The following is a 22681-nucleotide window of genomic DNA, read 5'->3' on the forward strand; positions in this document are numbered from 1 at the left end:
ATCCCTTTCCTTTCCCTTCCCCTATGCACATGCGCATCGCTGAACACAGCTCTCCACACCTCTTCACTAGGCTTGTGCTGTCCCTTCTCTGATCCTTTACTAATCTCAGTATTGGATCCTCCCGTCAGAACTTAATTCTGTTCAGTCTTTCCTATCTTCATAGACAAAAGCCCTCTCCTAGTTTGCAAACTCTTGCACTCTTGCACTAATTCTATCTTCTCATCTTTTCTTTAACAGGTTAGTTTAGTGCTGTTCCCCCAGTCTCCTAAGCCTGTTCTTCTAAATCAGCAGAGCCCCACGAGTCTGGCTTACCCAGCCTTTACTCAGACACAGGAACAAGCAGTTAAAATAATACAAGTTTCATCTGCCTCCCACCATCTGTAGTACATGTCCAGGTAACAGCTGGATCTCAGCTGTGTTGACTTTTTCATGGAATGTGTCAGCACGCTTGCACACTGCCTTTCTCCTTAGTGTTCATGGAGGAGGCCAGTTAGGCCTCTGCCCTTCCTGTCTGGTCTCCCACAGACAGTGATTCTTGCATGGCTAAGTCCTGCTGACATTCCTGAGCATTTGTTCTAGTTGAGCACCTCTCTTCTAAGGCAAATTAGGCATAGTCTTGTTTTTCCTATTATATCTGTTATTCCTTTGGTAACCTTATTTAGTTTCATGACTGTAATATTGATTTATAGGCTGGCAAAATTCTCAGATCTCTTTCTCCAGGATTATGCACTTACCTACCTGCCAGCCTTTCCATTTGGCCTTTAATGAGTATTTCAATAGGTTTTGATATCCAGGAAGTCGCAGCTCAGGTCAAAGAGTTTACCACTGTTGTGACTCATCTTTTCTGTCATATTCAATCAGCTTTACTTTAGGACATAGCCCAAAATACAATCACAGTGCTTCTTAAGGTTACTTCTTACTTAAACTGCTACAACTGTGATTACACTATGTAATTTCCTACCTGAATTATTGTCTGTTCTTGCTGCTTTGGTCCTTTTGTCTTCTTTCATTTAATTTTAAAATCATTTAAATTTTTTAATGCAGTATATACTCAGAAAACTACAAATGATACTTACAGTTTAACAATTGTTATTAATACACATCTATATAAGTAATACTCTGGTGACAAAATAGCTTTCCAAGAGCCCTGGGCTTATGTCCTGTCCTTATCTTTTTTTTCTTTTTTCCTTTTGATGCTGGGATTTGAACCCAGAGCCCTATATATGCTAAACACTCACTTTGCCATCAGGTTACACCCACAGTTCCTTTTCTAATCATTTAGAATGATTTTTTGCCTCCATCCTGCATAGAATTACTTAATTTTCAACATTTATGGTAATTTAAAAAATTTGCTTGATAATTAAAAAATTTGATAATTAAAAATTTTAAGTGTGCGTTACTAAATCATATAAATTGTTTTGTCCATTTGAAGATCAAAATGTATTCCTCTGTGAATGGCTTCTGGCTCATTGTGTTTTTAAGACTTATCTGTGTTCTTTGCAAATACAGCTCACTTATTTTAATAGCTGTGTGTTTGGTATGCCTTAATATATTCATCCATTTTGTTGTTAATGGACATTTGGTTTGTTTCAAAATTTTTGTCATTGCAAATAATGGTATTAAACATATTTTTAACCATATACCATGGTATACCCGTGTTTCAGTTCTTAGGCAAGCTTGGGTCACAAGATATACATATCTTCAGCTATTCTATGTAATTCCTGATGGAAGAGATTGCAGCAGTTTGCAATTCTGGCAGCAGTGTGAGAATTTCACTTATTCCACATCCTTGCCAGTACTTAACATGTCTTAATTATGCCACTTTGAGGCTTGTAGGATAGCCTCACTGTGCTCTTAATTTACATAACCCAGATTGAGTGCCTTTTCATATTTCTTTGTGGTGTGCCTGTTCAACTCTTTTTCTCATATTTAAAAATTCAGTTTTTAGTTTGTTTCTCAAGTAGATGTTTTAAAAAAAAGTTCCTTGTGCATTCTGAATATTTGTTCTTTTCCAGTTATCTGTGTTGTACCATCTTTTCCTACTCTATGACTTATGGTTTTCCCTCTTTCAATGCTTTTTAAATGATTTTAAATGAAAAGAATTCTTAATCATTTGAGTAAGGCTTGAATTCAAAATGGCTTTTTACCTTTTAATGCTTCATACAAAATTTTTTATGGGGTACTGGGTATTGTTGTCCTCATACTGTTTTAGCAGTGCTGGGGGGTCAAACCTAGGGGTGCTGTACCACTGAGCTACATCCCCAGGTATTGTTACTGTGATTATTATTTTTGTTGTTTTGAGGCAGTCTCCCTACGTTGCATAGGCGGGACTTCAATTTGCCATCTTTCTGCTTTAGCCTTCAAAGTGCTGGAATTAAAAACATCTTTCTTTCACTGTTTGGACCTATAAATTTCTCTTCGGCATTTCTTTCCTTGGAGTCTCCAAGTTTTGGTATTTTAAAATTTGTCTGAAGGTATTTTGTTACTTCCTGTGATTTCTTTTTTGACTCATTGATTATTTAAAAGTGTGATACTAAATTTTCATGTATTGTGAATATTTTTACCTCTTTATTTTTACTTTTATTCCATTGTGATTTCAGTCTTTTCCCCAATAAACATTAGTGCATTTTAATTTTTAAAAATATTCTGCTTCATTGTGGCATTTTCACACATGCATATATCATGTTTCGATTATATCCATCTTTCCTACTGTGTCTCCCCCCACACCTCCACTTCTTCTCTAATAGCTCCCTCTTCTCCTTTCATACTTTTTTTTAATCTCTTAGATCCCACATATTAGGAAAGCAAATATTTGTCTTTCTGAGTCTGACTTGTTTCACTTAACATGATGAACTCCAGATCCATCCATTTTCCTGAAAATGACATGTTTTTGTTCTTTATAGCTGAATGATACTCCATTGTGTGTCTGTACCACATGTTCTTTATCCATTCATGCATTGGTGGATTCTTAAGCTGATTCCTGTCTTGGCTGTTGTAATTGTGCCTCAATAAACATGTGTGTGCAAGTATATCTGTATATACACACACACTACATCTATATACTGTGCTGACTGTGAATATGTGTCAAGGAGGGGCATATAGCTGGATTATGTAGTACTTCTACTTTTAGTTTTTTTGAGGAACCTTCTACTGATTACTATGGTGGCTATACTAATTAACATTCCCATCTACAGCGTGGAGGCCTTGCTTTTTTCCTATATACTTGCCAGCATTTCTTCCTTTTGGTATTTCTGATAACCATTCTGACTGGGATAAGATGGAATCTCGGTATGGTTTTTATTTGCATTTCTTTAATGGCTAAAGATGCAGAACATTTTCTATGATTACTGACCTTTTGAGACATGTGTGGTGGCATATAGCTGTAACCCCAGCACTGTTAAAGACTCAGGCAGAAGGAGCAAAAGTTTAAGTCTAGCCTAGTGAGCCTAGTGATTGAGTGAGAACCTGTCTCAAAATTTAAAAAAGGGCTGGGTGTGCAGCCCAGGGTAAAGGCTCTAGATTTGGTCTCTGGTACCACACAAATTTGAAAAAAGCTTGTTTTTATTATTTGGGAAATTGTCTGTTCAGTTCATTGGCCCAATTTTGGGTTGGAATATTATTTTGGACTCATGAGTTTTTTCTTTTAACATTCATCAGAAGTGTAGTTGGCAAAGCTTTTCTCCATTGTGTAAGCTTTTTTCTCTGTTGTTTCTTTTGCTGTGCAGAAGCTTTTTAACCTGGTGCAATCTCTTATTAATTCTTGCTATTTCTGTGGTATTGAAGTCCTATTCAGGAAGTCTTTGCCTGTACCTATGTCTTGAAGCATTTCTCTTATGTTTTCCAGCACTTTCAAAAGTTTTGTGTCTTACATTTAGGTCTTTGATCCATTTTGAGTTTATTTTTGTACACTGTAACAGATAGGGATTTTTATGGTTTGCATCTGGATATCCCCCAAAAGCTTCATGCAGTCATAAGTGGGGCTTTTCAGAGGGGGCTGGACTAGTGTGTAGGATGCTGGGATTAAGGGTGTGTGATTATTAAATTAGGCCACTGGTTGGCTTAGCATTGTTCCAGGTGTGGGTAATGGGAAAACCCACCCTGAGTATGGGTGGCCCCGCCCAAAGGTTGGGTAGCCTGGATGGATTTAAAGGGACAGAAAGAAGGCAGGTCTGCTGCTGGTGTCACTGCTTGCTGCTTGCTTGCCTTCTGCCTGCCATGAAGTGTTTTTCCTCTGTGATGCTTCCCTGCTGTGCCACCCAATCTTGAAGTTAGCCAGCTATGAACTGAAACCTCTGCAAATTGTAGCTACAGTAAACCTTTCCTCCTTTACCTTTGGGTGTCAGGTATTTTGTCTCAACAATAAGAAAAGTAAGCTATTTTAAGATGGGGTTCTAGTTTCAATCATCTGTATATGTTACTTAGCTTTCCCTACACAATTTGTAGAAGAGAGTTTTTTAAGTGAATTGTTAAATTTAAGTTTGTTTGTGTTATTTGTATAGGTTTTCTTGCTGTTGATTTCTAGTTTTACCTCATTGTGATGTGATAAGATGTAAGTAATTGTTTCAACTTTTTGTGAAGCTTAAGACTATAGACTAAAATATGATCTGTTTTGGAAAAAGTTCAATGTGCTGCTGAAAAGAATGTGTGTTCTGCAGTTATTGGATGACATGCTCTGCAGATGTATGTTAAGTCCATCTGATCTGTGGTGTTTTTTAACTGTTTCATCCGTCCATCCATTCATTCATTCTGGATGACCTGTGAGTGATATGAGGGAACTTCTTATGACCTTGACACCTATCTCTGTATGTTGAGGAGTCTTTGTTTTGTGAAATTGGACACATTGATGTTCAGTGCATATATATTTTTAACTTTACCATTATGTAGTGGCCTTCTTTATGTCTTCTAATTTTGGTTTGAAATCTGTTTTGTGAAATATTAGTACAGCTACTCTTCTTACTTTTAGATTCCATTTAAGTGGAATATTGTTTTCCATTCCTTCACTTTCAGGCTGTATGTTTTTGCCACTGAGGTGTATAGCTTGTAGGCAGCAAACAGTTGGGTTTTGGTTTTTTAAGACATTCTGCAAGTTTGTGTCCTTTAGTTGAATTAGTGAGAACATTTCCATTTGGGATTATTATTGAAAGATTTATACTAATTCCCATAATTTTGTTGTTTTTTCCTAATGTTTGATTCTTTCCTAATTCTTATTTATCTATGCTTCCTCTTCTCTGGGTAGGATTCCTTTATATGTCTTCTGCAATGCAGGCTTCTAGTCATGAATTCCTTTAGTGTATGATTATTTTAGAAGGTCTTGATTTCCCTTTAATTCTGAAGGATATCTTTGCTGGATATAGTAATCTGGGTTTGCAAGTATTTTCTTTCAGGGCTTGACATGCACTGTTCTGTTCTCTCCTGGCCTTTAGAGTTTCTGCTGAGAAATATACAGTTATTTTGAGTGTTTGTCTTTATAAGTGACTTGACATTTCTGTCTTACCACTTCTAGTGTTATTTATTTATACTTAAAGTGTAAGGGTATAGAATAATGTGGTATGGGGACATTCTTTGCTAGTGAAGCCTGTTTAGGGTTCTAAATGCCTCCTATACCTAGATGTCCTTATCTTTCCCAAGATTCATTTTCTGCTACTTCCCCAAATAGATTTTCTGTGCCTTCAATTTGTAGCTTAGTACCCTCTTCATTGTTAACAATTTGTAAGTTTGGTCTTTCAGTCATGTTCCAGGATTCTTGGATATTTTGTTTATAAATTCTTATTTTTTCTTTATTAGTGTCCAAATGTGATAACTTATCAACCAGCCTTCTTACCCTGAAATTCTGTCTGCCCCAACACCTGGCTTAGTGATACTGATTTGGTAGTTCAAGATGGTGTCTAATTTCTTTGCTGTGGGTTGCTATTTTTCCCTTTATAACAAATTATTATTCTTTAGAAAGGGGCCTTGAAACCACACAAATGTTCTCTACATTTTCTACAAGATACCCGTGGATATATGTTGTCCAAATTAACTATATTTTGATATTTAAAAAATGCTTATAATTCAATTCTATCACTTATATCATATAGTTTTTCATTTTACTTAAGCTTTCTATTGTCTTAGAAATTTATTTCATCTATTAATATTGATTCCTGTATTCTTAATTTACTCAATCATTTATAATAATCCATTATTAGTTTTGTTCAAACTGCCTTTAACTCAGTAGTGGCCCCTTTAAAGTGGCTTCTGTGTGCTTTTGAGGAGAACTAATGTCACATGTGCACATTACCTTATGAGCATTAATGTGTCTTAGTTCTTATTTGTTTATTTACTTATTTATTGAGGCAGGGTCTTGCTGTTCACTTCAGGCTGCTCATAAACTTACTATGTATCCCTGGCTAGCCTCGGACTTAGTGATCCTCTTTCCTCAGTTTCCCGAATGCTGGGATTACAGGTGTGTACCACCATACCTAGCCTGTTTTTTGTTTTTAATTTGGTTTATGAGCACAGTAACAAATGAAGATCAGAAAATCTATGACTTATACCATTCCACAGTATGACTCCTATTTAAAGTATTTTACTACTCATTTTCTATGTGGTGTCTTACAGCCAAGTGTATGTTCTGTATGTGTGTGAGATGACATCTCTGAAAGCTCTATTAAATAACAGTGTTCTTTTCCAAGAAGAGAAAACAAATTCCATTTTGTCAACAAAATTGTGTAGTACAGAAGGAGATTATGGCCATGTGTGTATGCTATATAAAATTACAGTACAGATTGTTTTAAAAGTACAGAATACAAGTAACTGAACCTAAATATATATTCTTTCCTAAACGTTTTGGCTAATATTGCAGAACTAATGACAGTTTTAAAAGTTGCTATTCCCAATTCTGTCTACTATTAAAAGATTCCTTAACAATAAAATCTTAGTAGATAAATTGAATAATATCTGTTATAGACATACCCTGCTCTTTAAGAACTCCTGTTCTCCCCAACCTCTTCAAAATGATTAACAGCTCTCTTCTGTGACAAATAATTTAAGAATTGTGAAAGGCCAATTTATGTAGTATATCTCTTAGCCTACTTTCTGGTCATTCCAGTATGTCCTGTTTTGTTGGTCATATGTTGTGGAATTGTACTACCAATAAAAGGTTGGTAAGATTGCAGTGTGAGAAATGAGCAGATAGGACTTTAGAAATGGTTATCTTCAATATGTCCAAGAAAATAATTTATTGACTGTGCTGTAACTATAGATACATGCAGCTACATCCATTGCTACACCTTTTTTTTTTTTGACAACCATATTGAGAGGGATGTATTTGATGTATGATAATTTACACAATTTAAACTGTATGTACTGTACAGTTTGACAACTGTATACAACCATAAGGGAGTTACCACACGATTGAAGTAATGAACGTTCTTCACCTCCAAAAGTTTCTCATATAGTTTCTAATCCGTCCTTATTTTTCCCCAGCCTGTCATTGGTGACCATTGATCTCTCTTTTGTCAATAAAGATAAATTGCATTTTTTGTTAACAGCCTTCCAAAATATTTTATGTGTACAAAGGCATATGAAAAGTATGTGTTCTTTCGTAGATCCATGGTGGCTTTCATTTAGGATAATTATTTTGAGATTTACTTGGACATTTGGGGTTTGGATAGACTTTATTGTTTTAAGCGTACTTTGACATTCACAGAAAATTAGAGCAAAAGGTACAGAGATTTCCTCTATGCTCTTTCACACTTATGTGTAGCCTCTCCTTTTATCAACACTCCCTGACAAAGTGGTACGTTAGTTACAATTGAAGAGCCTTTCTTTATGTACCATTATCCAAAGTTCAGAGTTTACATTATGGTTCACATTTGATGTTATTCATTCTATGGGTTTAGACAAATTTACCATGAACTTTGTCATACAGAATAATTTACCCTAAAAGTACTTTGTGCTTTGCCTATTCCTGTCTCCTCCCCTAACCTCAGACGACTATTAATCTTTCTACTACCACTATACCTGTTTCCTATTCCAGAATGTCATGTGGTTGGAGGCATTCTGTCTTTTAGGCTTTTCATATTGGTTTCTTTCACTTGGTAGTGCATTTATGCGAGTGTGCTGACACATACCTGTAATCTTAGTACTTGGGATGCTGAGGCAGGAAGAGGCAGTCAGCCTGGGTTATATAGCAAGACCTATAAAAAAAGTAGAAATATGAGGTTCCTTTGTGTCTTTTCATGGTTTAATAGCCCTTTTCTTTCTAGCACCAAGTAGTATTTCATTAACTGGCTGTTTTGGGCTTTATTCATTCAGTTACCAAAAGACATCTTGGATCCTCTTATGTTTTGGCATTACCAACAAAGCTGCTATAAACATCCAAATGTAGGTTTTCATATGGATACAAATTTTCAACCCGTTTGAGTAAATACCAAGGAGTACAATTGTAGAATCATATGTTAAAATTATGTTCAGTTTGTTAGGAGTTGTCAAATACTCTTATAAAGTTGCTGTACCATTTCACATTCCCACCAGCAACGGATGGAGTTCTGCTGTTCCACATCCTAGCCAGCCTTTGGCAGTATCAGTATTCTGGAGTTTGGCCATTTTTGGTGTATAGTGGTGTCTCATTTTAATTTACAATTCTCTGATGACATATGATGTGTAGCATCTCTCACATGCTCATTTGCCATCTGTATATTTTGTTCAGTGAAATATCTGTTTGTCTTTGGCCTGTGTTATAGCTTGTTGCTGGTGAGTTCTGAACCAATATAGGTACATACACGACTGTCCCACTGGGCGACATGGGACAGTTCCATCTGGTGGTACAAGCTGCCCACTGGGCGGTAATGCATGTACCTCCAGTGGCTCAAGTCAGTGGGAATGTGTTAATGCATTGTTTGTGTTCTTATTGTTATGAGTTTTTTTGTGTTATTTTAGATAATTGTCCTTCATCTAATATGTCTCTTGCAAATTACTCTCTCCGAGGCTGTAACTTTTAAATTTTAACGAAGTACAGCTTATCAGTTATTTTTTTCATCGTTTTTCATGCTGCTTCTAAAAAGACACTGCCAAAACCAAGATTTAGTTTTCTCCTATTATATCCTAGGAATCATGTACTCCTCTTCCCTTTTAGGTTTGTGATCCATGTGGAGTTAATTTTTGTGAAGGATGTTAAATTTTCTCATAGAGTTTTTCATTCCAGGGTCTGGTTGTTCTGGCACCATGATTTGAAGTCCTTTTTTCCTCCATTGTATTGCTTTTGCTTGTTTTTCAAAGATCAGTTGACTGTATCTGTTTACTTCTGGACTCTGTTCTGTTGATGAATTAGCCAATAGCATGTCATCTTGATTTATTATAAATTTATAGTATGTCTTGAAATTAGATACCATCATTCCTCTGATTTTTGTTCAGTGTGATGATGGCTCTCTGGATCTTTGCCTCACCATATAAACTTTAGAACATTTTTAACTGTTGAAAAAAATATATCAGTGACATCTGTGGTATATTAAAAGTTTACATAAGTTTAATTTTCATTTTCTACCTCAAAGGCAGGAGGATCACTGGGAATTCGAGACTAGCCTGGGCTACAAAGTGAGCTTAAGGCCAGACTGAATTTCATAGTGAGACCCTGTGTTAAAAAGACGGGGGGGGGGAGGGGGGAGGGAAGACAGGAGTATGAGAAACCCCACAACAACTATTGTGTCTGGCCTTCGTAGCTTGCTTGGCTAACAGAACGTGACCTACTCAAATACTGATAGTACTACAGACAAGACAGTAACTGAATTGGAACCATGGAGTGTGGAAATTTAAATTGACTATTTCTAATTTTTTCATTTCATGTTCTGATAGCAAATAAGAATTGAGAATCTACAATGTTCAGTTAAGAAAAACCGGGGATTTCATGATACTGGACTTGCAATAATTTATTTGATATAATGCCAAATGCATTAATAAAATTAATAAAAAAGCAAGACAAAGTTTACTATATAAAATATTTTATGCATGAAAGTGACTGAACAGAATAAAGCTACTAACAGTATCAGAAAAAATTCTTGCAAATCATTTATCTTGTAAGAGTTTAGAATACATTTGTTTAAATTCTATAAAAATCAAACAAGAAAAAAGGTCAAAAGTGGACAAAGGGTTGAACAGTGGATCATTTTCTTGATATACACAAAATTTTGGTATTTTGATTAGGATTGTGTTGAATCAGTAATAAAGTTTGTAAGAAATGAAATTTTGACACCCTTAAGCATTCCTATCTTTGAACATGGAATATCTCCATTTATTTGGTTCTTTTATTTCTCTCATCAAAATTTTACAGTTGTTCTATAAATGTTTTGTTAGATCCTGTAAGTATTTTGTTAAGTTTATACCCACGTATCTCGTGTGCTAATGAAAATGTAAATGGTGTATGTTTTTCAGTTTTAAATCCCATTTAGTCATTTCTGGTTATGTCAGAAAGCAGTTGACTTTTGTGTATCAACCTTGTGTCTTGCAACACTTCTACAGTCACTAATTCCAGAGTTCTTTTTGTTAGTCCTTTCAGATTCTCTGCCCTGATGATAAAGTTGTGATTGGTCTCCTGTCCAGTATTAATCAGGCCCAACTTTGCTTAGCTTCTGAGATAGACGAGATTAGGCATGTTCAGGGTGGAATGGCCGTAGACTACACTGATGATTATGTTATGGTGAGGATCAAACATGTCCCCAGAAGTCTCATATGTCCAGAGATGGGGCTTTTGAAGGTGATTGGATTTTGAGGGTGCTAACCTGATCCCTGGATTAACTTACTGATGAGTACGTAGCCGAGCGGACTCTCAGAGAAGGGGCCTGGTGCAGGTAGTGTGTTAGGCCTTTGAAGGTTTTATTTTCTCTCTGGACCTCCCTTGCTCTGCTTCTCAGCTGTCCTGTGCTAAGCTGCTTTCCTCTGTCCTGTCCGTTTACCGTGATCTTTCTTTTTGGAGCCAACTGATTGTGGACTGGAACCTCTGAAACTGTGAGCTAAAATAAACTGTTCTTCCTGTCAGGTATTTTATCTCAGCAACAAAAATCTGAGCAACAGAGTTATGTTATATGAGAACAAAGACAGTTTGATTTCTTCCTTCTTAATCTTTGTACATTTTGTACCCTGTCTTATTGTATGAGTTAGAGTTTCTAAAATACAGTGTTAAAAGTAGTGGTGAGGGGACATTCTTGCCTTGGTTCTGACTTTTAACATCAAAGCTGCTAGTTTCTCACTAAATATGATATTAACTGTAAGTTTTTTATAGATTTTTTTTCACCAAGATAGAAAGTTCCCTTCTCTTCAAATCTGTGGAGAGCTTTTAATTATACGTAAGTATTGGATTTTGTCAGCTGTTTTTTCCTGCACTTATTGATATGATCATGTGATTTTTTCTTCTTTAGGCTGTTGATGTGATAGATTTCATTGCTTATGACCTAAATTGGCTTTGCTTTCCAATAAATCCCAGTTTTTATGATATATATCATATATACACAATATGTACCCTATACATACACACACACTATATATACATATACATATATATATATATATATATATATATATATATATATATATATACTGTGTGTTTGCATATGTTTGTATATATTTATTTTTTGGTGGTACTAGGGATTGAATGCAGGCACTTAACACTGCTGGCCTCATAGAATGAGTTAGGAGGTGTTTCCTCTGTTTCCATCCTAAAGAAGTTTTAGGCACACATGACTGACCTGCAGCCCACCTTATTTTGCCTCCCTTTTAAAATATTACAATAAAAGTATTTTTAAAAGGATATTTTATGTCATACATTAACTGTTAAGTATATATTTGTTATGTGGCTCAGGGCGATTCCTTTTCACTTGAAAAAGAATTATTTTGTCCTTAAATATTTTGCAGGATTTGCATGCTCAGTTGCTGAGCTACCCCCACTCTTTTCCATTTATTTTGAGATAGGGTTTTACATAGTTGTCCAGGCTGGGCTTAAAGGACTCCAGCAATCCTTTTGCTGAGTAGTTGGAATTATGTGCATGTGTTCCTTGGTCAGCCCTTTTTTAATGTCCATGAGATTTGTAGTGATGCTCCCTCTTTCTTTTATTAGTAAATTATGTCTTTTTTATTTGTTGTTGTTATTTAATCCTGTAGGGAGGCTTATTTTCATTTATCTTTTCAAAATACCAACTTTTGTTTTTATGGGTTATTCTTTATTGGTTTCTGCTTTTTTTGTTTTTTTTGTACCTGGGATCGAACTCATAACCTTACACTTTCCAGGCAGGCACTTGTGCCATTGAGCTAAATCCCTGGCCCTCCAATTTTTATTATTTCATCTTATTACTTAATTTGTACTTATTTTTTGAAGATTTTTTAAGGTGAAATCTTAGGTGGTTTTTTGGAGCCTTTCTCTTTTTTAATTTGTGTACTCAGTGCTATAACTTTCCAGAATTCTCACAACTGATTTCTCTGCATTGTATGGTATGAGAAATTGTACTTTCATTTTAATTGAATTCAACAAACTTTAATTTCTCTAGAGATTTGACTCATATTTTTCAAAATTAATTAAATTTATTGGTACATTTTAGATATACATAATGATGACATTCATCATGGGGAATTTATATCTGTATATGACATTGTTAGAGTTTTCTGGCACAATAGAGAAGCAAACAGTGAAAAAAGAAAACATGTTTATTGAGGACGTGGAAGGGAGCACACAACCTATGGTGGTTGGCCATCTCCTTTGCCAGAAAACAAACATGGCAGGAGGTTTTATGACCTCTGACCAGAAGTGGCGCCTGGGGTTGGCATTGATGATGTGTGAGGAACTGATGGGAATTTTCTTTGCATGCAAATGGGAAAGGGAGTTGCAGTTAGGGCTGAAGAAGGAGGAAGTGGTGTTACTGCTTTGACCTTCCACTGCCATAATTGTACAGTAATTTATAGTAGAGCAGAACTCTTTCAGCTATATCCTGTTTTTTTTTCCTATTCCCCTCCCCTCCCTTCAACCACTATTCCCTTCCTTATTTACAATAAGTTCGTTACATTACATTTTCTTTCTTTTTTTTTTAGTTTCCCAAATGGGCCACTTATATTTACTCAGGAGCCTGTACACAGATGCTAATGGCAGCTTTTTTTATAACTGCTGAACTTTGGAAGTACCCAAGATGTTTGTCAGTAGGTGAATTGGTCAGTAAACTGGGATGTGTCCAGAAAATGAAATAGTATTTAGTGCTAAAAATAAATGAACTATCAAGTCATAAAAGACAAGAAAGAAACTTAAATGCATATTACTAAGTGAAACAAACCAATCTGAAAAGGTTGCATGCTCTACAACTGAAACTCTACGACATTCTAGAAAAAGCAAAAGTTTAGAGATGACAAAAGCATGGAGATTAAAAAAACAAAAGACCAGTGGTTGTCAGGGGTTGGAAGACAGGAAGGATAAATAAGTGGAACACAGACAGTTTACAGCAGGGAAGTAGTTCTATGTGATACTGTAAAGATGGACACCTGCCGTTATACATTTGTCCAAACCCACAGAAAGTATAATACCAACAGTGACCCCTAATCTAGACTACAGATGCATGGTTATAATTATGTATCAATGTAGATTCATCAGCTCTACCAAATGTACCACTGTCGTGGGAGATATGCTAGTAGGAGAGCTGTGCATGTGTGTGGAGGTGGGTGGGGGTTATGAGAACGCTGTATACTTTCCAGTCAACTTTGCTATGAACATAAAACTGCTCTAAAAAGCAAAATCTATCAAAACTGGATGGATATACAGTTTCAAAAAATCTTCATTCAACCCTTACCTCCAATTACTTGATAAACAGGCATTAAAATAATTATAAATATTGATGAGTTCTACTATAAAGGGATAAAAAATAAGGCAGAGATAACATAAAACATGTTCATCGTGCAGCTTTCGAGTCACCAGAGTCCACTCAGGCATCCCTCACTAACATTACATTTTCTATTCTTTTTCTTATTCCCTTCTTTCCTTCCCTCCTCCCACCTTTCTAGTTCCCCTTCCCATTTGAAGATTTTCTTCCTATTTCACAATATCTTTTAGGGCTGGGGATACAGCTCAGTGGCACAGCAACCTCCTGGCAAGCACAATGCCAAGTTCAGTTCCCAGTACCAAAAGTAAAACACAGTTATCTTTTATACATTTTGGTCTTTATTTACTCTTTTGGTTTCTTGCACCAGAGAAACAATGTGATATTTAAACCCATGTATCCAATTTATTTCACTTAAGAATCTAAAGGTACATCCATTTGCCTAGACATCTCAAACTTACCCTTATTTACTGAGTAGTACTCCCATTGCATAAAAAAATCACCTCTTCCTTGTCCATTACTTGGCTGGACATTTGGGCAGCTTCCAAGATTTAGCTATCACACACAGTGCCTCTATAAACATGGCTGTGCATCTGTTGCTGTGGTATGGTGCTTTTAATTTGTACGGGAACATTCTAAGAAGGGGACTAGCTGGATCAGATGGAACCTCTAGATTTAGTTGAAGGGATCACCACACTAGTTTTCAGTGGTTGCACCAGTCTGTACTCCTGTGAATAGTGGAGAAGGTTTCCATTATCCCCACAGCCCTGCCACAATTTGTTATGGGGGGTGACATGGAATCTGTGTTTTAATTTGCATCTCTTGAATGACTGAATATCTCAGTGATATTGAACATTTTTTCATATATTTATTTGCCATGTATAATTCATCTGAGAAGTGTGTATTCATTTCAGATGCCTGTTTTTGGATTGGATCTTTAAATTTGGGGGATATTAGTATTATTTATTTAGTTCTTTGTATAGTCTAGATATTAGTCCTTTGAGAAAAAACTGACAAAAGTTTTTTCCAATCTATGGGTTATCTCTTCATTGTTAGTGATTTATTTTGCTGTGCAAAAGCTTTTAATAAGATTAGATCACAGTTGTTAATTCTTTGTAATATTTCCTGTGCAATTGGGTTTTTAGTATGTTGTTCAATTTTCAGTAATTTATGTTTTTATTATTTATTTATTTATTTATTTATTTATTTATTTTTTAGTACTGGGTATCGAACTCATGACCTTGTACTTGCCAGGCAGGCGCTTCGAGTGCTGAGTTAAATCCCTGGCCAATTTTCAGTATTTTAGGATTTTCTGTTTTGACTTCATGTTTCATTGTTTTTTGGTCTGAGAGACAATACTGTATAATTTCTTTTTTTTTTAAATCAAGGATATGTGTGTGTGTGTGTGTGTGTGTGATGTTTTCTGTGTTGGAATCAAACCCAGAGGCTTTGTGTGTCAGGCAGGAGTTCTACTGGTGAGCTGTGTCTTTAATTGAAAGGATGTGTCTTTCTTGGCGTATATTTTGTGGGAGGTTGAGAACAGTTTGTATTCTGCTGCCACTGGTGAGTAGATGTCCATCATATCCTTTTTTTTTCTTTGTACTGGGGATCGAACTCAGGACCTTGCTCTTGCCAGGCAGCATCATATCCTTTTAGTTAACACTGTTGTTGGGTTCTCTACATCTTACATGAATTTTCTGACTAATAGATCTGCCCATTTTTCATAAGGAATATTAAAGTCTCTAATTGTATTAGTGGAGTCATCTATTTCTTTATGGAGTTTTTGTTTGCCTTATATTATTTTGATGCTCTGAAGTGTGTGTAAATAAAAGATGGTTGTGTCTTACCCGAGAAATGCACCTTTTTATCATTATGTTCTCTATGCCTGGTAATTTCCTTTGTTCTGACGTTTGCTCTTTCTGAAATTATAGCTACTTTTGTTTTTCTTTTTTATTATCAGCTTGGTTTCTCTTTCTCCATATGTTTATTCCTACTGTCTGTATGTTTTTATATTTAAAATGAGTGTTTGGTAGCTAACACAGCATAGGGTCTTGTTTTGTGATCTGTTCTGACAATTTGTCTCTTAATTGATGCAGTTAGACCATCAGTCTTGAGAGTGATTATTGATGATTGATTAGGTTAATCATCCCATATCTCTACTACTTACTCTGTTGTCTTTGTTCTTTGTTGTTATTTTTGCCCTTTACTGTTTTGCCTTTTGTGGTTTCAGTTACGTATTTTATATGCATTTACCATATTAGTTATTCCTGTCTGCTTTTGGTGGTTGCCTTAGATTTAATCCAAGAGCAGTGTTAAATAGCATTGTACTGTAAGTGAGAATGCCTTAGGGTAACAAAATAGAAAAATTTCAAATTCCTTCTCTTATCACTTCTATCATAACAGTCCTATTTTGCTGATGAGAATATATGTGTATATACATATATTAGTGGATATGTTGTTGCTGTTTTTAGCAAACTTATTTTAGATCAGTCTTAATTTCATTAATTTTTGCTTTGATCTTTATCATTTCCTCCCTTCTGAGCTTTGGACTTGATATGTTCTTCTCTTCCTAGAAGTTTGAGGTGCAGCATTAGGTTGTTTATTTATGCTTATTTTTTTCCCTGATGTGAGAATTCACTGATATGAATTTTCTTTTTAGAATTGCTTTCATTGCGTCCCATAGGTTCTAGTGTGTTGTATTTGCATTTTCATGTGATTATAGATATTGTTTAATTTCTTCTTTAATTTCATCTGTGACCCATTAATTGTTTAGTAGGGTGTTTCTTTTTTTTTGTTTGTTTTTTTATAGAGTAAAACCAACCAAAGTGAAACAAAATAAAACCAGTCAAAACAAGCAGTGAAAATGATACAGGATTTCAAAACAGGGTAATAGGAAATTAACAACTGCTACCATATTGCCTCTTGTTACCTTCAGAATTGCTGCCCATACCATCAGTCATAATAAAAGTAAAAAAGAACAGAATAAAAACCAATCAAAACAAAACATTGAGTAGGACAAAATAAACAGAGCAAAACAAAATGGTGAAAACAATACTGGATTTCAAAACAAGACAGGAGAAAATCCTCCACAGTTACTACATTGCATATTGTTATACCTAAATAGATGCTCAGACTACCCGATTTAGGCCGGCAAAGTCAATCAAACAATACAAGCATTAGGTTGTTTTGTATCTGAATTGCTGTCAAATCAGTCTGTGTGCCACTGAATCATCCAGTTGCTTCCAAGGTTGGTGGGGTTTGACCCTTTGTCTCTGAACTTGCATGCTGGCTGCCTCATGGGAAGAGTGCTTCCTGTTTCTCCTCCTGGCCTGTGGCTGCCAGTGGCTCACAGGAAGGGTAGTTCTTGTTTGTCTTCCTGGCTTATAGTAATTGCTGGATCGTGGGAGTGGAGTTTCTTGCTTTTTTTCCTGGCCCACAGTTACTGCTGCCTCATGGGAAGGGCAAATTTTTGTCCTGTTTCTCCTCCCAGTTCTTGGCTGCCACTGATCCATGAGAAGGGTGCTTCTTGTTTCTTGTCCTGGCCCACAGTTAATGCTGGCTCGTAGGATGGGTAAATCGGCTTCCTATTTCTCCTCCCTGCCCATGGCTGCCACTGGTTCACACGAAGAGTGCTTCTTGTTACTCCTTCCAGCCCACAGTTACTGCTGGCTCATGGAAAGGGTGCTTCTTGTTTCTCCATGTGCCCTACAGTTACCACTGGCTGTTGGAAAAGGTGAATTGACTTCCTGTTTCTCTTAATTTCCATATATTTATGGAGTTTTTGCAGCTTCTTTTGCCATTAATTTCCAGCTTCACTGCACAATTGCCACGACTGACATGGCTTTTGAGGTTCCTGGGAAGAAGGACTGTGAGAGGATGAGAAAATAAAGAAAAGATGAAAACTGGGATCAGATGGAGCCCTCTTCTTTCTGATGGGAGGAAAAGAACTGCTCCCTCACTGTAATGGCATTTATTTATACATTTAGAACTTAATGTCACATGACACACCATTGCCGAGTAATTTGTATGTATGACAAAATAAGGGCTTGATGTTTTAGGGTCCGGAATCACTTGTTTTTGTGGCTCACCCTGGGTGGTCTTGGTTCTTGGACCTGGCTGGCCAGATCCTGCACATGTGGTTAAATTCCAGCCTCAACAGCTCTCAACATGCTATGGTCGGATAAAATGTATGGGATAATTTCAGCTCCTTTGCATTTACTTAAGCATGTTCTATGGGCTAATATATGGTCTATTTTAGAGAATGTCCCATGTGCAGCTGAAAAGAATGTGTAGCCTGATGTTGGGCGGAGCACTCTGTAAACATCTGTTAAATCCATTTGTTTACAGATTTGATTTAGCTCTGCTATTTGCTGACTTTTTGTCTAGTTGATCTATCTCTTTGTGCCAGTGGGGTATCAAGGTACCCAGTTAAATTGTGTTATTGTTTATTGATTTTTCATGTCTATTAATATTTGTCTTACATAGTTGGGTGCTGCCATGTTTGGTGTGCATGTATTTATGATTATTACATCTTCCTCTTGAATTTTTCTCCTAAGAAGTGTGTAATGACCTTCTTCATTTCTTTTGATCATTTTGGTTTGCAGTGCACTTGTCTCCAAATAAAATAGCTACTCTTGCTTTTTTCTGGGTTCCTGTTACATGGAGAACTGTTTTCTGTCCTTTGATTTTCCATCTGTGAGTTTCTTTTTTAGTTACATGTTTTTCTTGTATACAGCATATTGTTGGATCTTGTTTTTTGATCCACTCTGCCAATGTGTTTCTTTTTACTAGTGAATTGAGGCCGCTTACATTGATGGTTATAACTCATATGTAAAGGGTTATCTTTGTCATGGTATTTTCCTGGTTGTTTCTCTGCTTTTCTCTTCTTTTTAATTGGTTGCTCTGCCTGGTGGTTTCTTTCTGTTGTTCTTGGAATTGTGGTTATTCTTATCTCTATCCAGAATATCTTTCAGTACTCTTTCTAGGGTTGGTTTGGTGGACTTGAATTTCTTCAGTTGTTCTTTGGTATGGAAGTGCTTTAGTTCTCTGTTAATATTAAAAGATAGTTTTGCAGGGTACATCAATCTGGTTTGGAAATTGTTTTCTTTAATGGCTTGAAATATTTCACTCCAACCTCTTCTTGACATGGGGGTGTGTATTGAGAAGTTGGCCATAATTCTAATGGGTTTTCCTTTATAGGTGATCTGTTTGTTTTCTCTAATGGCTTTTAATCTGTTTTTGTGCTTGATTTCTGGATCTTGAGTATCATATGTGGATTTGTTTATGGCTATTAGAATTCTGTATGTCTCCCTTATCTCTGTGTCAGATTCTGTCCCCATGCTTGGGAATTTTTCTGCTATTACTTTTTCAAATAATTTTTTGTCATTTGTGTTGATTCCTTTTTCATTGACATCAATCAATATTATATTGTTTTTCTTTATATCATTTTGGAGCTGTTGAATTGTTATTTCCTGGTTCCTGGTTCTTTTTAAGAGATTTTTCCTTTTCATGATTGCTAATCACAATCCTGTCTTCAAGGTTTGAAAATTTATCTTCAGTTTCATTCAAGCAGTTTTGCCACCTTTAAATGGAAGTTTTATTTTCCTGGATATCTTTTAATCTGTCTCACGTATTCTGTTTCTTTCCTTATATATACATATGTTTGTATATATTTACTTATATTGATATATGTATTTAAATTGTATTTTAAAGAAACTAAAACCAAACAAAATAAAACAAAAAAAAGCAATCAAAACAAAACAATAAAAGTGATAGAGGTCTTCAAAACTAGATAATAGGAAATCAATAATGGATACCATAATATAACTTATTGTCTTCAAAATAGCTGCCAATACTATCAGACATAGTAAAATCAAACAAACCAGAATAAAACCAATCCAAACCAAACAGTGAAAACAAACAAGACTTTGAAACAAGATAGTAGGAAATTATCAATGGCTACCATAATATCTCTTGTAAATAGCTGTCCAGACCATCAGACATAGGCATGTAAAATGAACCAAATAATACAATAACTAAGTTGCTCTTTTACTTCAATTGTCATGTTTTTAGAAATTTCATATGTGACTTCTTTTTTCTGTCTGTGTGTCCTGAACTTGTTTTGCATGGGTGGGAGGTCTCAGGTTGTGTTTTGCTCCTTTGTCTTGATGTTTTCCTGTGTTCCTCCAAATCTACCCATTGTTCACCCTGGGTGCTTCCTCCACTGGCTGCTGGTCACTTGGTGTAGTGGTTTGGACTAGGCACCTAGGTTCCGAGAGGCATGGGGTGGTGGTTCACTGGTGCTCCCCCCAATGATGGTGGGACCTTGGAGCATGGCTTCTTTTTGGGGCCCTCACTGGGCTCACTGGATCTCTCCAGCCCACTGGCATGTGGCCTCACAGTGTGGTATCTTCTCAGGGCCAGTGCTGGGCTCACTAGATCTCTCCAGGCTGCTAGTGTATGAACTTGGGATGTGGCTTCTTCTGCAGGCCAGGGCTGGGCCACTGGAATGTGACTTCAGGTGTGGTTTCTTCCCTGAGCCTGTACTGGGCTTGCGGGATCTCTCCATGCTACTGGTGCTTGGCTTCAGAGTGTGGCTTCTTTTCCAGACCCATACTGATCTCTCCCGAGCTTTTTAGGCTGCTGATACATGGCCTCAGGGCATGGCTGCTTCTTATTAACTCCATTTGTTCATAGGTTTGGTTCAGCTTTGATATTTCTTTGCTGATTTTCTGTCTAGTGGATCTGTCTGTCTGTGACCATGGGATATTGAGCTCTCCTGTAACAATATATTATTGCTCATTTTGTTTTCCATGTCTACTAATAGCTGTTTCATACAGTTGGGTGCTTGTGTATTAGGTGCATATATATTTATGATTGTTACTGCATTTGTGTTGTCTTCGTCTTTCTCATTGACCCCAACTAATCTTGTGCTATTTTTCTTTGGTTCATCTTATAGCTATTGGATTGATTTTTCATGGTCTCTTTGCTTTTTTTGAGATACCTTTCTTTTCATGATCAACAGCTGGTATTTTGTCTTTAGGATCTGAAATCTATCCTTTCCTTCATTCAATCTGTTGGATATACTTTGACTGGAGGTTTTAATCTCCTGGATCTTTGTTTGGATATGTTTCATGGATTTTTCTCTGCTATGTTGGGCATTTTTTGTTTCTTTTTGTAAGCTCTTCTTTTTTTTTTTTATGTCTTCTCTAGTATCTTTGATTTTAAGCATCATTTCTTGTTATACTTGAGATGTCATTTTCTTTGTAGGCTTTTCTACTTGTTTGTTTTACTTGTGTTATCATTTCAGAAAGTTCCAGTGTTTAACTTCCATCATCCATCTTGTTGAATTCCTGCCCTGTCCTGGGTGAGCAAGGGATCTGGAGCCATACCCTGCCTCTGTGAATTGCCATTCTTCACCTTCTCCACTTTCTCTCTCTCTCTCTCTCTCTTATCCATCTCTCCCATGATGGATCGCACTATCACTAATATTAAGGCCTCTCTCAAGGAGGAAAAGAGATGTCCATTTCTCAGGGATGTCCTCCAGATATAGTTGGTTCTTTATAGCTATCCCAAGAACCTGCCTTCTGGTGTTTACAGTTCTGTGACTGTGTCAATGTTGCATTCCAGAGACGTGCTGGGTATAGAGCCAAATCTTGGCTTCTTGATAAGGGGGCTGGAACTGGTCTGTTGGCAGAATTCTTCAGAGTCCAAGTGGGGCTTCTCAGTGCTACTTGAGATGCTTCCATGTTACTATCCTCACTGATTAATTTACCCTCCAAAGGTGTGTGTGCATTTGTGCATCCAGCTGTCATCCTGGATCCTTGGTTCGTGCTCTGGGTACAGAGTATGAACTTATTGTCTTCCAGCTGGCCTGCCCTCTGGAATGCAATGAAGGAGGCCTGGATCACGAAGTCATTGTCATCCAGTTAGCTTTACTGACAAGGATGTAATGGAGAAGGCCCAGATCACGAACTCGCTGTCTTCCAGCTGATCTGCCCCCTGGGATGTAATGGAGGGGCACAGAGCATGCACTACTGACTTCTCATGGGCCCTCCCTCCAGGTTGTCTTCTTTCCTATGTTGTTCATTCAAAGTTTCCCTTATTTTCCTATGCTCCTGTGTGTGTGTGTGTGTGTTTTTTATCTATGTCTTTAGCTATGCTGAGCAATTCCTTCATTAGGTTGTCTTTTTTTTTAACCTGAGAGATTATTTCTGATCTGATTTCCTCTAAGCCTTGTGGATTTCTTTCTTTCCTTTACTTGCTATCTTTTCAGAAGTTTCAGGGGTGTGATTTGCGGTGTCTTCTATGTCAATGATTCTGTACTTGTTATGAATGGACTGGAGGTCTGAGATTGATTTTGCTTTTTTGCCTTGTCGCTTTTTTCATATTTCTGTCCTTTTACTTTTGCTTGTTTTGCCTGTCCATTATATGTGTCTTAGGGTCCTATTTTGTGGCTGATGTTCCCCCTGCCACCGAATCCCACTGTGTAGAGGAGGGACCAGCCACCTGAATTCCTCCTGCGGGGTCAGTTGGGTGAGTTCCGGATTCTCCTGGGTTGACCAGCCAAGGAGTATTAATGTGGACCAACCTTTGGCTTGCATTGTTACTGCTGCTTCAGGTTTTTCCAGGCTGCTCAACATACCTGTCCATCTGGGGCCCTACTGTGTCACTGTAGGACTCACAGAACTGCCTGGGTTCCTGCGGATGGAAGGGGGTGGTCACTGGTGCTTTTGCAGACCCACCCAGGGTCCTGCAGGCGTAGGGAGGGCTCACTGACATTCTAGCCAGCCTGCCGAGGTCCTCCATGTGGAGGAAGGACTCATGGGCACTCTGGCAGGCTCACTAGGGTCCACTGG

The 22681-nt window shown here is 36.9% G+C and overlaps 1 protein-coding gene across 2 annotated transcripts in view; it reads left to right on the plus strand.

The window, feature by feature from the left end:
- Pccb (propionyl-CoA carboxylase subunit beta) overlaps nucleotides 1-22681 on the plus strand; it is a 94690-nt gene that overhangs the window by 25732 nt on the left and 46277 nt on the right. The gene's annotated exons all lie outside the window — the stretch shown is intronic.

The sequence above is a fragment of the Cavia porcellus genome, unplaced genomic scaffold, assembly GCF_034190915.1.
Source record: "Cavia porcellus strain 051 isolate PalLab524CR breed Dunkin Hartley unplaced genomic scaffold, mCavPor4.1 scaffold_5, whole genome shotgun sequence".
Lineage (NCBI taxonomy): Eukaryota > Metazoa > Chordata > Mammalia > Rodentia > Caviidae > Cavia > Cavia porcellus.